Raw genomic sequence first — 19,170 nt, forward strand, 5'->3', positions numbered from 1 at the left:
ACTAGTTTTATGAAATGTCCTGTGTTTGTCAGTAAGATTAAATGTAAAAGTTTTGAGAAAAAGACCCTGCAGGTTAGTTTACATCTTTACAGAGACTTTTCTTATCGGTGCCATCACATGATACAGTCTATTTTGGGGTTTATATTTCACTTTATAGCCACTCAAATGAAAGTTGTTATGATACATAAATGATACCAAGTACCTGTGTCTTTTCTCAGTGGGTGGTCTGAACAGTTTTCTTTGCGAAGATGACCACCGTGAACACTGAGGGTGATGAGGCTAGTTTGAAGAACACGAATGAAATCAAACTTATATCGCTGAATAATATATTTGGACATTTCTTTTCTGTTTTTTATTGAGCCTGTAGCTACAGAACACCAAAGTCATTTGCTTGTCTTAGACGTATTGTTATAAATTAAAGGTCCAATGTGTAAGATTTAGGGAATATATTGGCTGTGATTTTGTTACCTAAGAATGAGCTCTTCAAACCACATAGGGAGCGGGTCCTCACCTACAGAGGTCGCCATGTTTCTCCAGTAGCACAGAAGGGACCAACTAAACACTGGCTCCAGGTAGGGCCATTCTTATTTTAGTGTTTTAGCGTCAGCCACTGTAGTTAGCAGCTCCTCCGCAACAGGCAGCATTGGAAAAAACATGTATTATTTCAATATGAAACTGCTTTATTCAGTGTTTTTACCGTTTTAAATCACCTGTCTTATTTTGTCTTTACTGTTATGCACAGTAAATGTTATAATTAAGTACTGGAGCCCAGGAATAATAGTGGCAGCTATGCTGCAGCTTCTGGGGATCCTAAATGAAACTAAACTAAACCTGGTCAGTTTGTTTTTGAGTCAAGGAGAACCTCTGTGGATAATGTGTGGTCTGAATCTTCAGTTATCAGAGAAAAAGAGCTAGCACCAATTAGCAGGGTGCTGGGAGTGGCCTGTGTCCAACATGCCAAACAGCATGGCGAAACACAGGTCAGTAACGTGACAACTCTTTATTTAGTGTTTTTACAGATTTTAACCTGGACCATTTGTTTTGGAGGGGAAGAGACCTCTGCAGATAATGTGTCTCCTGGTAAAAAAAAAAACCTCCTGAACAATGAGCACTGAAGGATTTCTAACCAGGAGAATTTTAAGCTGGTTGTAGTCTGCAACCCTAACCCTGGATGCCTCTAAATCCCCCTAAATCTTGCACACTGGACCTTTAAATAAAAGTTTACAAAATTGTGAATTACAGAAAATATATCATATTGATATTTCACATTGCTGTACAGATTATTTTGTGAACTTTCTGAAACTACATTTGTGTTGATAGAATCATGCCTAAACCAGTGCACTCTGGTCACAATAGATATTCTTTTGTCTTTATTTCTGGGCATGCTGGCTGAGCAAATCTTTTATTTGATTTATACAGTACTGTATATTAAGATCACTGTTCTGTACTTTTAAGAAGATGCCTTTTAGGTCATATATGATCTTATTATTTACAACACAAGCATTGGATTAACCCAGAAGAATCAGCAAACTATAGCAAAGTGGCACCACGTGCACCTAAACCAGCTATCTGAGTCTTATGAGCAGCACTCGGAAACCTGATCTCGAAAGCACTTCACTGATGTGACTGTGATTCGAATTTTTAGGTTCGTAGTTGGTTGTTCTGCTCATAAAAGGTCAACATTAGTAACTTTGTCACAATGAGAACAATTTGTAACTGTAATTATGACATGTTTTTGGGGCCAAATGTTAGTTTTTATCATAATTTTGTACAGCATGCAAACCTATAAATAAAACAACTTCAGTCTTCTCTGCACGTTCAAATCCATGTTTCTGGCTGATTGTGGCCCCTCGGCAGGCAGATTTTGATTCCTCTTGTTGTTCTCCTAAAAGTAAACCAAACTGATTCTTTGACTAAACAGACTTGGAAACTACTTTGATGTCGGCATTAACCTCAGCGTTCTTCTCATTGCGGCACCCACTTTTTAAATCAAGCAAGCATGTTTGTTGATTTCACTCGACAGACTGCGGACCAACTGCTGCTGCTTGCTTTTGTGTTTTTTCATTGTTTACCCTCCAAATAGTTTCAAGGTCCCCCTACCCAATCCTCCTCCTGCTTGTTTGGTTAGATTTTGATGGTTTTTGTGCACAGAATACTGCCTTATGTGCTCACATGGGCAGTTTTAATTCTCTTCCCAAATACACAAAATATCACACACCTTTATCTTTTTTCATTTTGAGGTACAGCCCTTTTTGCACTATCTCAGCTGATGTGAAGATAAATCTCCTTCTCCAACTTTCTATTTTTGTTTATCTGCATCTCCTCCTGTCAGATCTCATAATGGAGATCAATAAAGGATAATAGCTTTCACCTGAGTTCACCTCTTCAGAGTATAATATTACTGAAAGCCCCAGCATGTAGAATATTTATCTCTATATATCTCTGTCCAATTAATTCAAAGGCATAGTGTAATGGCTGTAGAAACATGAGCCCATAGTGATGAAAATAGCTTTATTCAATTTGTCCCAGCAATGGATATGATTGTTGCAAATGTGTAACATTATATTCTACTCCTGAGGGTTAGCTCAGTATTGCATCTTAAATTCCACATCTGTTAGACTAAACTGCTTTGCCGACTCAGTTGAGTTGCCACCCGTAGTTTGGCAACCACAGTTCAAAAACAAACAGTGATCTAAACGCATGATAAAAGAAAAACATTATCTCAAAGTTATCAGTTTCCAGAGAGGGATATAGAAAAAAAAAGTGCTTTATCGGGGCATCTGCAAGTCTCCTCATTTATTTTTATTTTTGCCAAAATGAATCAAGTTAATCAGACACTGATGATACCTATCTTCAAATCCACAAGTGAACCTAATGCTGTCTTTTTACTTTAATGTTGTACTTACCTGTTGAAGTGAAAAACCTGTTGAAATATAAAAATGTAGATTAACCTAACTCATTCTAATGACCATAAAACCCACCTCTACAGGTTACCACATGTATGCTAGAGCTTTATATACAATGCTTGAATAAGAAAAAGATGATCTGTCCAAAAATTCATCTGAAATTTAGTTAAAAAATGATCTTGAAAAGGTCTTAAAAATCATTGAATATAAGTTTCCGATACCTGACACCCTGTGTTTTGTCACAGTAAAATATAACAATGGCAATAAATATAGTTTCACTCGAGTAATTTTACTGTTGCTACATTTTTTGCTGGAACTCCCGAGTAATAAAATTCACTGATATTTTAGAGGTAAGATGATGCAGCACTGACTTAACTCAAAGCTACCTGAAGTCGAGGAAGCTGATATAAAAATCCTATTAGAATTATTCTTAGAATCCTCTAATTGAACCATTTTAGGTATTTTACATGATCTGCATTTAATAAAACACATTATTACACAAGAGGAACCTTATTTCCTACTTAAATTTAATTCTAAGTACTTAATGTGTCTGCTAAGTAAAACTATATTTGAGTCACCTTCAATGATATATTGAGATTATCACTGTATTTAAAGTCAAGTAAAGTATTCACATCAGATAACAGGCCAAATCCCAATGTAATGAATGAGTGAATAACTAAAGACAGACACACAACAAAGTAGGACATAGAGACAAAAAGAAACAGATGATTTGAGATGATGGGTTTTGGGATTTGAGAGGCTTTTTTGGGGGGGGGGGGTTGACCACAGGGGCCCCACAAATGTAGTGTCAACTCCTACTTCAGGGACTTTGTAATAAAGATATGAAAACAAAGTGATTAAATTTGCATGCACACATTTTGGCGTTGTCACTGATTGTTCATCTTTGTTCATCTTATTGTTCTAGTATATTCCACACACGCACATGCTGTATGCTCCTTCATGGTGATGTAATCGTATCATAAATTATCAAGAGAGGGTGCTGTTGCACTGCAGAGAACATGCCGAACCACACTTAACCACCGCAAACGGCAAATCAAAGATCTCCAATACCATTACTGTTCATAATAAATGTCAGCCGGCATTAAGAATGCCAAGGACAAATACTTGAGCTAATAACCCTGCATAATTATTGAGACACGATGATGAAATGTTGGGAAATTGGATGTTAAGGCGTCTCCTTCTCTTACTTTCAAATGAGCATCTTGCTGAGTTTTAAGGGGAAGCACGGAGACGATGATGAGTCCTGACTTGAGACATGATTTGTCAGGTTTTAAAGGGATTTTGGCGTCACAAAAGTTTGAACAATCTCTCATAATAGTGTGACAAATGTAGACAGTTTGTTCTATTTTTGAGCTCTGCTCCTAGCCTTTGTTTGATATGTTTTTTTTAGGAGTGAGAGAGCAGCTCTCCCTCGTATGTTATTCTCTTTTTTTGTGTGTGACAGTGAACAGAGATGGAAAGTGATGAGAGAAAGATGCAACAGCACAGCGTGTGTTGCAAACATTGTACCGTATTGATTGTTAGTTGTGAAGAAATGAACGTACAAGGTTGCTTTCTTATATAACATATGATATATTAAGATTAAAAGTTTTTGTCAGTTGCAAATCATTGCATTACAAAAATAACACTTTACAGGCACAGATTGTTGGATTTCACCAAACACATTTTCTTCTGCCAGATAAATGATAACGCTGCATAATTGTTTGCTGTCAAAATACAGTCTCAGAACTTCAGTGCAGATCAGTTGGCCTAATGCTCACTGAAGAATGCCTGAGGAAAAAAAAGGATTTGGATGGTTTATTTGTCAAAACACAGTGTTCTAAGAAAGACAGAATAAAAAAAAACAGCGTGCGAGGGATCATCTTCACCACGGGGACAAAAGACAAGATGGATCCCTCTACAAGTGCCACAACAAACTGTCAACTTAGAATAAGATTGTCTCGTCAAGCCTGCTTAAATAAGCCTGTTAACATGGCACGTTTGACATCTTGCAATGGAGTGCCATGTCAGGCAAAATGTTGCGTCTTCTCTTCCCAGGTGACGGCAAATTGATTTTATACTGCGGCGATTTTTTTTTGTCAAGCGACAGAATTCAGAGAGAGAAAAAAGATTTAAGCATACCACATGGGGCAGCAGGACAGTCACCACAGAGATGTGTGTTCCTGTTTGGTGAACCTGAGAAATCTCCTGCTTGGGGAACTACAGTACAAACTATAGCCTCTCAGTGACACTGATGCTGATAAAGTAGTTAGCTACGCTTTCATGAGTCCGGCGCCGATACAAAGAATGACAGTTGCTTTTCTTGTCTGATCAAAGGCTGCAGACAAGTGCTTCTTGCCAGAACAAGGGCTGCAAAAAAGTGCTGGAAAATGTCTCCCCCAGTGCCCCCCCCCCCCCCCCCCCCCACCACCACCAAACCCTGTCTCTATCTAATGATAGTTGAATACATTGTCATCTCATTATCTTTGAAGAGGGGAAAGATCCCTCCCATATGAGTGGGCACTGTGTCTCTTGCCATCATACGGGCCCTAAGATTGGTGAAGCGCATTCTCGTCTCATTATGTTGAGTGAGAGATATCAGACACATCCCATCTGCCTAACGCCTTCCACACACATGCCGCCATGCTTGAGCCATACAAGCTGGTACAGGAATACTGCGAGCGGCTTATCAGTAATTCTATAACGCAGCCATGAGACTTGATTTTTAAGCAGGTTTGGACACTGCTCTTAACTAAATCACTGCATGGTTAAATATCGCTGTCAGTATTAGCCACGGGCAGAAGTTTTGTGTCAACACTGGCAGTAGGATGTATGAGACGGGGTGTTTGAGGGTTCTCAACAAGAAAACTTTGAGCATCTAACGCTCGATTTCAAGCACTCTGGTGAATTTTCATGCACCAATTTGTGCTTTTTTCTGCATCAGTTAATGGTTGTATTTCTTTAATTTTGTCAAAATAAAAGTCTTTTGCTACTTTAAAGATCCCATATTGTTAAAAGAAAAAAATTAGAAAAAAAAGATTTCCAACCAGTGTGGACGTGTCTATTCCCATCGAAATGTGTTCCCACCTTCTCCGTCTCCCTCAATTGTTAGGGTTACGGACTGTTCGTTACTTATGAGGAAGGAAGGGGTGGTGCAAAACAGGTAAGGCATTTTTTTTTTTTCAAATTAAGCACTGGGGCCCTCCCTAGTGCTTAATTTTTTTCCTTTGTGGTTTTGTTTTTTGCTTAGGTGAGGGACACAAAAGTTGTGGTATTTTGTATTTATTTTAAATAACCTCTGGACCCCAAATCCAGCTAGCGAGTTTGAAAGGCATGTTTTTTTTAAAACTGCAAAATCACACAATTTATCATAGCCAAGAACTGTAAAAACAGAAGAAAAAAAAGTTACTGACATACTTTTTAAGGAGGATTTGCATTTTGCTTAAGAAAATAGATGTTTGTTTTGTCAATAACTAATGCCTGAGATGTTTGCTTGTTGCACCTGCTCCAATACAATCTACATTTGGTGTGAAAAAAAAATTATTTATGGTGGAGGGAGGGATTGATTGTTAGAAGTAAAAAAAAACATTTATAGCTTCAGGGAAGGTCAAGATGAAAAATAAAAAGTCACACACCAGCTACCCCCCTCCTCTGATAAGAAAGTACAGTCTCTTTGAAGGTTTGGGTCAGGTCTAGGTATCGACTTGAAAACAGTCTTTAACACAACACTGACACGCTAAGCTGAGCTAAGCAATGTACTGCTGTGGATGAGGCTGCAGCAAAAACATTTTATCCCTGTTAAAATCAATCAATTGATCAATTGATCGATCAATTGATCACTCAGTCTCTATTTGACTGTTTGCTCCATTTTACCTTACACAATAGCTGATTGAGGCACTGGCAAACCAGCAACTCCACCATTTAGTGAAGTGAAGTCTTAATGCAATCTGATGTTTTTTATGTAACAGCTTCAAATTTCTGACGGTAAAGGCTGTCTTACAGCAAGGTAAAACAATGAAAATATTCTAAATATAGCGGATACTTATACTGATATTGATTCCTTTAGGTGGGCCTTTTTAGGTGGTTTGAAACTAATCAATGAAGGCAGAGTTTGCTCAGAGCTGTTTGATTACATGTACATGACGCAGCATTTTTCTGCCTGTAAGTTATCGTGAATACACATCTTGATTCGGTCTATAAATGGTTCCCCACGTTAAATGCTGTTTTCAGGTCTCTTGATACATTAATGCTTGCCTAGCAATGCAATCCCAGTAAAACCTTCTATAAAAATAGAAAGTGCTGCTACCATGCCGTAACAGTCATTCCCTCAACTGCAATGACGATGCAGAGATGCAGAGATGCTGAGAGTGAACATCTTGAAGACCAAGAATCTCTGACCAATCCGAGCAGACTGGGCTTTTTTGGTAGGGGGGCTTAAAGAGACAGGCACTAAGACAGAGCAGTTCATACAGAGGGTGAATACAGGTATGTTCAGGCAGACAATATAGGAAAAACAAAATGTTTTTTGAACATTAAAGCATTTACACTTGCTCTACTATAAATCTAAAATACAGGTAAGAACTTTTTAGGTGAATGTGGTATCCCCCTGGAATGCACACCTATGATATTAAGAGAATAAAGAGTAGCAGCGCTGTTTTTTTTTTTCACAGTAACCATCAAAGAGCCCCGTCTCTTCAGACACGCATCTAGTCCGCATCTCATATCATCATTAATATTGCAGAACCATGTAGTTTATTTCTTAATGGTTTTAAACTAGTACACAACACCCATTTACCTCAAGGCTACTGGCTGCAAGTTTTTTTTCTTCTAGTTCCTTCAGACAAATAAAAGGAGAACAAAATCTGCAGCCCCTCACATTTTTCCAATTTGCAAATCCTCTCCAGGGTAAAGAAACAGCAGAGATTTGGGGGAAACATACAGGAAGACATTATAGAATCACACAATCTGATGCAACGGCAGCTTAAATTGCACCCTCAAAAATGATCATGAATGAATATGATTAGCTTCCTATACAGTGGCTTACATATGTTTTTGTTTTATTCAGTTTAGACATTGTAATTACATTCAGGATTGTTTTTGTGTGACTATTATAATAGGCATGAATAGTGCTCAAAGCCAAAACGCCAACAATAACTTGTGACAGAAATGCCAAATTGGTCCCAGTTTCTCTTGACTGACTCTAACAGATGTCATGGGCCGATTGCCAAAACATCTTATCGTGGACACAGTACAGCGACGCCACAACACTGATCTACATGATGGATGTCAGATCAAAATGAATCCAGCCATGGTTTTACCAGCTTTGAATTCATGCATGGGGAAGCCTGTCAGGGGCGAGAGATGATGTGGACACTGGCTCTCACTGTTTGTCAAGATTTTGCATCCCTCCCCCTCGCTACTCGTTTGAAGCTAGTCATCTGCTGTCTAGCAGCTTGCTGCCAATACGCCTGAGAATCTAGATTCAACATTTGTGGACTTCTTACAGGAATGAATGCAATTAGACTGTTTTGTGGGTGTAAAGCATCCCTTTGCATACACCATGCAATCTATCATTTTAATGGGCCTCAACTTTCCCAGGGAACATGCTTTAATTTGGTAACAACACTTGTCTATTCCCTATTTTACGTGTCTAATACTGACAGTAAACTAGTGACCCATCAGTTGCACATTTTTTCACTGCAGTTTTGCCTCTTTTGAAGGCTGGGCAGAATAAAGAAATACAGAGCTAAAAGCAGACTTTTGAAAGTTGAACATCAGATGATGTTTTGACATCAAATGGGATAATGAGGGGGGAATCAAAACCCGAAGATCACCTACACAAACAGACCGATCCTTTAAATGAGATGTGTTGTTTGTTTTCTGACTGATACAGCCGTGACGATAAAGTTGCTCTTGTCCAACTCACTTTCTAAGCCTTTGCAACATCCATAATTCAGAAAGCATCATGTCCACTTCAATAACACAAGCTCTCCCTCCCCTTGAAGGACACACACAATATATATTTTACTGCCTCTTATTTTCAGATAAATCTTTGCAATGGAAAGGGGGGGAAAAAAATCTGACGTTGCTTTGCGCCACTATTGTGTCTGCTATGCCTCTTACCCCATATGATCTTTCTCTCGGCACATTACTGCTGCTCCTGCAACGCCCGCTTACGAATTGCCTCCAGAACTAAATCACTTCCTTTGTCAGACACGACTGCCTTTCTTTCCCAGACCCATTGCTTACTGCTATTGTTAGTGAAGATGAACAGCCCACGACAATTAAAGGTGTGGACCATTACTTCTGCTGTGAGGAAGGTTAGGCCTCATGCTTTACAGCCTGGGGGAGAAAACCGCCGTATCTACATCTGTCATCCGGAGCCATAATGGAGAGCCTTGGAATGGATGAAGAGCCAACAAATGTCCACCGCTCTGCAGGCACTGGGTCAGGTTTGTGTGGCCACGCTGGAGGTCTGAAGGATGCAGGGAAAGAATATTGTGGAAATATAGTAAAACTAAAAAAAATAAGCCTACTGCAAATACAAAAAAAAAAAAAAAAAAAAAAAAAAGTCCAATACAATGCTATGGAAGTTTCCGGGGCACACAAAAACTGATATATATATGTTTACTTTTAGGTTCAGACATCTGAAATCAATTGCTAGTGTGCTAATCAGTTTAAATCAGAAGTGGGACCAAGTTATTGTTTTCGCAAGCCACAAGTAAGTCTCAAGTCTTTGCACTCAAATCTTAAGTCAAGACAGCAAGTCCCGAGTCAAGTCCTAACTCAAGACTAACAGTCCCAAGTCCTTAATCCTAAACTTTGAGTTTTGTGTCCTAAAAAAGCTTGTATTTGTTTTGTTTTGTTTTTTAAAATGTACTTGCTAATACCAATGTACCATTAGCTGTTGAGGTAATGACAGCTAAACATTAGCCATTATGGTAATATTGGCCTCAACTTACTGCTCTTTATGCAACTTCAAATGTTGAACAAAGTTGGAAGTTGTTATGCCTCTGCCTGTAATTTTCGACTTGTTTTGTATACTGCATTGTTTTTTGACCAGAATTTTTGAATGGGAAGAAAACCAATTTTGGGATCGTTCTCTCCTGCAGCGTGGCTGGATGCTATCAGATTGACACTTTTTGATTAATAAAAATACTTAAAATCTTTGTGCTTGGGGGAAGATATCAAAAATTTTCAGTCGAAAGTCTCAAGTCCAAATGAAGTCACAGATGCTTTAGTCCAAGTTGATTTGCAAGTCTGTTTTTATTTTGTCAATTCAAGTCTGAAATCATCAAATTTGTGACTCGAGTCCACTGATCTGGTTTTATTTGTTTAAAGGTCGACTTGCCTTTGTAACCTGTAGTAAGCTAAGTGTGTTAAAGGGTTACCACAACAGCATGTCAGGAGCAATGCATTTATAATGAACACAGTAAGGGTTAAGACTGGCTTAGAAAACACACACGTGTTAAATGCATCCTCCCATTTCTGCATCAAATTGCTTTATCCTTTGTGACTGTGACAGCACCAGAGACCGTTTCAAATTTGACAACATAAAAAGAAAAATAAATTAATTTTAAAAATAATTCTATTTCCGGTTGTAATGTCAACTGACCGGAAGTAAACGTGGATCCAGGCTTTGGGGCTTTGGTTTCGAAGTCTTTGCTGAAGAAATGCAGTGTCGGCAGATAGTTTCACTATCTCGGTGCCATCAGTCAGTGCACATGTGCGCTTGAATTGATCCTTGTTCACCGTCAATAACGATTGCGGAAATATTGCATGAAGATAAGATGATGAGCTCTGCAGACTGTGTTTGCACAGGTAAGAGCACCACAGAAGCGTCGGTTATGGCGGTGAAATACATTATAAACGTCTGTAAACAGTAAAATCGTGCGTTGTTCCCAAATAGTATTGTGAATTTGAGTTGTCATGTAGTGCTGGGATATGTGTATGTGCTCGGAGGACTTACGATTTGACCGGCTAGCCATCAGCATAACCGGTTAGCGCTAGCATTTAGCATAAATGACGATTAGCACTCGCAGTTCACAGGCTGCCTAACGTTTTAACGGTTAGCTTAAATTGTCGTTCAGAGTCGGTATTTTAAATGTGGACCAACCCCTGTAACGTTAGCTGAGTGTTATTTTAAAACTTTAACTGTGGTCTGTAAACCGTGTCATGTTTTTAAGACTGTGTAAAAGTTGTTGTTAGCAGACTGGCAGTGAGCCAGGCTAGTAGAGATACATCTGTCAGTCTGTAGGGAGTATGGCTAAGACCAGATAAACACTACTTTTTAACCTGCTTTGCACTCGTGCTTTTAATAATGTATTGAACTTTTAGTATTTTTTTAAAGCGCGTCTCATGGATGTGAATGTTAACTTCTTGAGCCTTTAATCAAAGGTGATTTCCTGTCACTATGTGATAGACTATAAAGTTTTCTTGATTCTTTATTAGAGAATAATAAGTCCGACAGGAGTGATTGAAAGCTAGGTTATTTAAATGACACAGCCAGCATAAATGAGCAGGTAACAGGGTTTGTTAGGCTAGGCTACCACCTTAAATCACCAGGTTTTCAACCTGTATGTAAACAGTAAACAAGAGAATTGTGTGGAGAATAATACAGAGTTGTTCTCATATATGATTATGATTAGTGTTGTATATGTTTAATGTGAGTTTTTGTTCTGCTTTTGTAGAAAACATGTTATTTGATTTAAATGCTGACTATGGCTATAAATCTGTTCTGAAAAGGTATCTCTTAGAGGTGTAATAATACATTGGTCTGGATCAGTATATGGATGAAATGATCAACAATCCAATATTATTGATACAAAGTGAAATAAGCAATTCGTATCTTTAACTTTAAGATAAGCCTTTATTTTGAAAATTCCCATGGCATGTCCGTTCTGGAAGAGGGATCTCTCATCATCCTCTGCTGCTCTTCCTGAGGTTTCCTCCAATTTTTTTCTCCCCTGTTTCAGGGGTTCTTTTTGGGAGTTTTTCTTTAGGTGATGTGAGTGTCTAAGGGCAGAGAGATGTCGTAGGCTGTAAAGCCCTCTGAGGCAAACCGTGTTGTGTGATTATGGGCTTTATAAATAAAATTGACTTGACTTGCAAGCAGCCTATGGCCAGGGAGATAATAGTACAGAGCCAAGAAAGAGGCACGGAGGATATTTACTGACACTGTCTCATAGCATCTGCAGCCCCCTGAATTGAATTGAATCAAAATTTTATTGTTGCATACTTTGTAGTATCAACAAATATCTCATCATTGTCCAAAGAATATCATATCAAATCGTGATGGAACTTGTGATTTACACCTCTAGTTACTCCCGTAAATGAATGTGTTGCACCACTTTGGACCAAATGTTTAATTCTGAGTCTGAAACATAATCAGTTGAGCAGCAGCAACACATCACATCGTGTTGCAGTGATTTTGTACTATTGTTTTAGTCGAGAGATTAGCCTGGGATGTTTTGAGTTGGCACAGGGGATCAAGGTTTGGAGAAGCAGCTAGCTGCAACCAAAGGAGGTGAGATGTGACTTTCGGTGATCCCGTGGTTACCTTAATTAAGCTACATGTTGTGTCTCCTCAGCTCACTTGGAAATGTTTGCCGCTGGTAAGCCTACATTTAAGAGTCACCTGGGTTTTGTTCGTTGCTGGAAGTTGTTTGAACCTTGCAGCTTTGTTGTAAGAATGGGATTTCTAGAGTGCTGTTAAAGTATCTGCTTATGTTCTGTAAATACCTCCTCACTTGTAGGCCGGCTGCTTGTTGAACCATTATGCATTGTTTTATATTTCCACAAGTGTTTAATACAGAAGACGTGATGTGTGGGTGCTGAGCCTTTGGAGTTGTTTAAAGGCAGCTTTGACAGAGCTATTCTGAGTAACAACAGTAAAGTAACAAGTAATTTATTGTTGTTGCATAATAAGTAGTACATTTCAATGAGAAATGTCTAACATGTAATTGATCAAACTTTTCAAGTAACTTGCACAACACTGATTGTATATTGTTGTTGTGTATGACTTGCAGGCATTTCTATATTCCTAGGTGTTGTTGCTGTCCAGCGGCTTGTAAGCCCATGTGGGCTGGGCACCATATGGTGCAGGACACTCAAAACAAATGAGTCTATACTTTCTTCTTCTTTCTGTATTTGCAGTTTGTCTCTTAAAGCTGCGTACATGCATTGTCAAATTAGCGATTCTGTTTCCTCATTTGTGTTTTCTCAAGATGCAGTGTTGAGCTCTCAGCCGCCATAAAGTAAGGATATAGAGAAGAATACACAATTGTAACATGTAAATATTTACCACACTATATCCACAACATATTATTGTCAAACTAATATGGGATACTGATTAAGGCAGTAGTTATTCGTTAATTCATATGTTGCTTTCGACTTGTTTCTTTTGTCTGTATTCAGGTACAGTTTCCTCTGGAATGTGCTGGACTGCTTTAAACAGGACATTCACCCCCAAATAAAAAAAATATAGTTTTCCTCTTACCTGTAGTGCTTTTTATCAATCTAGGTTGTTGTGGTGCAAGTTTGAGTTTACAAGATATTGTCCGCAGAGATGTCTGCCTTCTCTCAGAAGTATAATGGTACAAAATAGCACTCAGCTTTTAGGTCTGAAAGTGCCAAAATATACATGAACAACAACAAACAAACTGTGTGTATGTGTTTTTTGGCTCCGTGAGCACCAAAAGACAGGCACACATCTCTACAGCCGGTATCCAACAATCAGCAACTCACTAAAACAATCTGGACTGATAAATAGGTCTGGAGTAAGAGGAAAAATGCATTTTTGTTTTTGGGGTGAACTATCCCTATAAGGCAAACAGATAGAGCCTCCACTAAATCAGAAAGAAGAGCAAATTGAGTCAAATCAAAAAATAGTTTTAAAATGGCAAACAATAATGTTAAATCTCGTGTCAAGGAAACAAAAAAAAGCAACATAATTCACAGCTTGAACTTTCTAACAAACATGATCTGAGAAGTAATGCAGTTGAATACAAAGAACCTTTTGTAAAGCTAATGTTATCTGCATTCACTCTGATTATAACTTATATAAATGAATGTTATGTAATATATGGTGAGACAGCTGCTGACTCACCGGTGCACTGACTGATCTGTTGATTGCCTGGCTTTGAATGAACATACGTGCCTAGTCATCTTTGACATAAACTGTACTGCAGTTTATTGGCTTTTTTTGGCATCATGTGTGGTACCAGCATGCTGTGTTCTTGTGCACCTCCTCACAGAGACTCTGCTTTGATAATGAGTGTTTTTTTAAGTGTAAAAGCTTGTGTTGTTTTCTGTCTTTAGCCAGAGTGGCCAAAACTGTTTTTATGCTACCTGACCCCCCCCTTTTAAAGTTAAGAAAAAGAAAATTCGAAAAAAAGAGAAGTAAAAAACCGTATGGTATGTTGCATCCTGTGCAGCAAAGGGATTTCCCCCAGGAAAGTCCTGCCAGACACTAGTGATTAGACTAACAAAAAAGAAATTCATTTATGTAAAAACGTAATGGATTACTTTAATCTTGAAATCACTTTTAAATCCTTCATATGTATCTTACACTAATATGTCCTCATTTCAAAATCCCATAGAGAAAGACAGTTAGGTCAAACCTGTTTTAAATCACTGACGACGATAGTCATAACACTAGACATGCAAAGTGATGAAATGACAGCTTTGTGAACACGACGAGGAAATGAAAGTTCTAAAGCAATAATAAATGTGCAAGTACAATGGCGTGATATTGAGAAACTGAACACTCCTGCTACAGTGTTTCAGCTGTAGGCAATCGTCTGTGACTACCTACAGATGGGATCTGAACAGAGGCACACCAGGGTTGATTTAATCAATTTTTAGAACATTTTGTTTCTTGCTTAACCCCAGGCAATCAGCATCGCACAGGCAAAACCCACATGGCAGCCATATTGCCAGGAGGATTGCCCACGGTGGACAAAAGCTGAACCTTTCTTATCCTCCTATAGCCTGGTATCTGAATCTCATAGCATATGCATGCAGATAACAACTTCAAAAGATTAATTCTCATCTTACTACACATTTTTTTTTGCAGGAAAATCTCTTGTACTCAGAGTAGCCTAAGTCTTTTGTTACATAGCCTTTAGCTTGGTAAAGAACTTTCCCTTCAAATTCATCCTGAGGCTCATGCCTGATTCCCCTGTTTGACGTGCAGTGGTGATAAATTATTTAGGTTGAATCTGTATTTTGTTATTGGATGGAGTTGGATGGAATACTAAAATGTATCAAGATGCCAGATATGAGGGCTGTTTCGGGTGAATTTAACACAAGATATTGACCTTTTAAATAGTGGGCTTGTACACCAGATCATTACATAACTTAATGTTTCCCCTGACTGCCCCTAAGTTAATCACATTTTAGCAAGTGAAAGTACCCAGGAGAAAAACTTGTACAGGGGGGTCTGCATGCTAGCTGGCATTTGATGACTACAATCTCAATGTATAATAATAAATAATATAGTATAATTACTTTATTAAGGACACAGAGAAAGGTCCATAGTGTACAACATAAAACACAGACAAAGGTCTATGCACAAATATGCAATAGATACAATTAAGAAAAAAGAAAAACAAAACAAATAGGAATTGCACAACAATACATTACCCAATTTAATTAAAAAAAAGCAGAATTCTATATTCAATAGTCAACACAAATTCCAAATTGTCATTAAAATGGCAAAGTAGGGGTCGGCGATGTATTGATTATACTTTATAATAGTCATCATCAAAGCAGAGACTTGTTCCATTTGGGATGTATAACATGAGCATCGCGAACACAAGTATAAATTGTAAAATGTTTTTTTTTTTTTTTTTTCACTGGCACAAACATTAATGTCAGACTACTCTCTCTTGGGCGATAGTGTGTGAGACGAGGCGTGTGCTTTTGCGCCTGCAGGGCTCCAAACAGTGAACATTTAGTCGCATTTTGTGACCATGGAGCACCAAAGCAACTTGCAGATATTTAAAAATATACAAACTGGAGAGCTGTTAGTTTGACTCCTGCTCACAGTGAATAAATCTTTACATTTAATGGCGCCATTGAAACAATTTTAACTTTCTTTTAACAGCCAGTTAACACCAAAGTTCACGCTGAAAAAATCAACACCTCCAGCCCGAGACAAGTCCAATGCTTCAGAATTAAAGCACCAGTGGTTCTGCTGTAATTTATTTTTATTATAACAATACTAAATTTAACTTAATTATAACTTACTTTGACTGTCTCATAACACAATTTTTTTCAACTTCACTATAACAGTACTTTATTTACCTTCAATATAAAGTATCTTATTTAACTTTGTTATAACAGTACTTTATGTAACTAATGTAATACTTTATGTAGTAGTTTTTTGTTTAAGCCTCGTTGTTTAAAGGAGAATATATATATTGTATGGGATGAGGAAAATCAATACAGCATTATGATATTTCACATGGTAATATTGTGTTGATACACAGATGTCAAGTTTTAATTTTTTTATGTATAAATATTAAATATTCCAAATATAATTAAACTTTTGATTGCCTTCGAAAATTATAAAAAAAAAGTTGTCTTTTTTTCAGTCCACTAGATACCTTTTGGTGTAATAAATTTGATTGAAATTAGATGAAACAGACTGAAAACTTTCTTATTAGATGATGTTGAGAGTTTTTCTTTGAGGACAGAATTTACAGCTGAAAATAGGTAATAAATCACAATTTATCATAGTATATATTATCTCACTGTATTGTGAAACATTTAAAATCACAATAATATTATATTGTGACTCAGTTATCTTGATAATGTTGTATCATGGGGCTTCTTGTGATTCCCACCCCTAATATATTGTGTATAGTGATATAGCCTTAAAATATTGCCATATTATTTATCGGCCATATCACCCAGCTCTATGGCGAGGAAGGCTGAAGGTATTCTGTAAATGTATGCAATGTAGCATCAAATAGGCTTTGAAAAGTAATAAAACAAAAGCACTAAAAATATAAGCAAAAGATAATAAATGAAATATTAATTTGAATATATTATCAGGTTGAATATTACACTTTTGATATACTCAGTCTCTCCCTTCACTTCTCTTGCACTGTACTGTAAGCCCTATGTCCTTCACAGCATAGGAAACCATGCATAAAGACCAGGCTTCCCAGCATGCCTCAGGCTTTCCAACATAGTTGCCAGCAGGATGCAACACTGTGAAAGGTGCTGCCTCTTTAAGTCTCCTGTGTGGCATGTTAAGCAATGGTAATCTGCCGCAGTGCAGACAATAAATTCCACTGCATAACTAAGCGTCGCCATGACATCGTACCTGGATGGAATATCATATGGGCAGATGGAGGCGTAGATGGATGGAGGCCATGCCCCTTGCAGAATAAATATGTGTCCCCGGTGTTGACACAAAAGGGACAAAATCTGACAACTAGTCGCAGTGTCACCGCTTGTCCGTGCGCTGTAATAGAGAAAAAAAGAGGACTGTGCATTAATTATTTCCCCTAGCTTAGTGCCGGCTTGGTCAGCATGCGATTCATCTGTTCAGTGCAACAATGGAGCTCAATGCTATGACAAATCTGAAGGCTTGGGCTGTCTTCCCAGTTCCCAAAAGCTTAATAGCGTGCCATGTGGAATGATGTAATGCTAAAACACTGCAAAACTTGAGTGCTCACCAGCTTTAGTGAGGGCAGGGGAAAGAGGGAGAGACAGACTGGAGAGAGAGGGAGAGAGACAGAAGGAGACTCAAAGGGCCTGATTACTGCATATCATCTAGAATACAACTTGTACCACACAAATCTCCAGTGAGATCCCCATACTGTTGGAGTATGATAACAGAAATGAAAAGCTAGTTTGTGTTGGGGCTCTCTTAACGCAGCCGCCTCGCAGTGTTGAGGAAAGTGATCTTCGAATGTTCACTGCATGACTTAGACAGCAACTCTGCAGTTATTTGACAAACTGAAAGCCATTTCAGGCTGTCACAAGCAAAATTATTTGGAACACCCTGTAGCAAGGACCTATAATCCCCAACAAAGAAATGTTATTATTCACAACAGTGTTAAAAGAGACACACCAAAGCTGCCCTGCACTAAGTGTGGGTTTTGCTACGGGGTTTTGATCATTTTTTTTTTTCTTATTTTTTTCATGAAAGATATTAGACGGGCTTTTTTATTCTTTTCACTTCTTTTAACTACAGAAGATTAAAGGGTGGTGCTCTATAGCAACCACAGTAACACTTGATAAAACCTCTTTTTGCATAGATATTGCTTCTTCCATAAAGAAAAGTCAGTGCAATTTTTGCTTGTGACAGCATGCTGTCAAATATAATGAGAAATGCTAAATCACAGACAATGAAAAGTAGAGCTCACTTGTTCTAATCCGTTCATAAGATCTCTTCCATCACTGTGAATACCAAACCTCAGCATGCAGCTCTAATTATCCAGATTGTTTAGAGCCTACAGCAATACAATGCTGCCTATAAGTCAACATTTTGAGGCAAATTGTAAAATTGACATATGGTATGATAATGAGTGACGATCAGTGTATCAACATGTATACCACCACAGATTACTAAATAAATGCCCTAAAATGTATTTTTTTCCATATTCCATTAGATGACCCAAATTTAGTAACATATTCTAAATACTTTGGATTATTTTTTAAATACTACATAATGTTCTTGCTGAACTCATTTATCTACGTCTTAAATTTCCATGTCAAAAACTTGTGTTTGTGTGTGATAGTGTCCTGGTTGTGCATGTCCTTCCACTTTTTAAAATCTGTTTACAGGAAATGCATGCCTCAGATGATTTTAACACTGTGTCCTAACAGCAAGCAAGCGCTGCTTTCTGTCCACACTGAATTTGTTAAATATGCACTTCTGTTACGTCATGTAAACAAACCACATAGGCTTCTTATCAGCTGTGTGCTAAGTAGAGATAATTGGAGATGCAGCCACTTAAAAGATTAGGAGAGTACTTACTATCTTTCTGTGTTTGTTTGTTTTTTTGAAGATAAAATAAGTTTTATATTGCAATTTTTATTGGAAGTTGGAAGTTTGGTTAGTGATAGTTATTAACCAGAAACTTTCAGCCCCCTCCATAAATAAGGTGCTATTTAGGTGACTTAGGTTTTCGTAGTGAAATGAGTTGTTATTGTGTGGATAACTCCTCATTTTAACTTCACAGGTCGACCGTTCCTCCTCCATTGTGTGGCTTTCAAACCGAGCAACAGGAATAAATAGAAACAC

This window comes from Plectropomus leopardus, chromosome 9 (genome assembly GCF_008729295.1).
Source record: "Plectropomus leopardus isolate mb chromosome 9, YSFRI_Pleo_2.0, whole genome shotgun sequence".
NCBI classification, from domain to species: Eukaryota; Metazoa; Chordata; class Actinopteri; order Perciformes; family Serranidae; genus Plectropomus; species Plectropomus leopardus.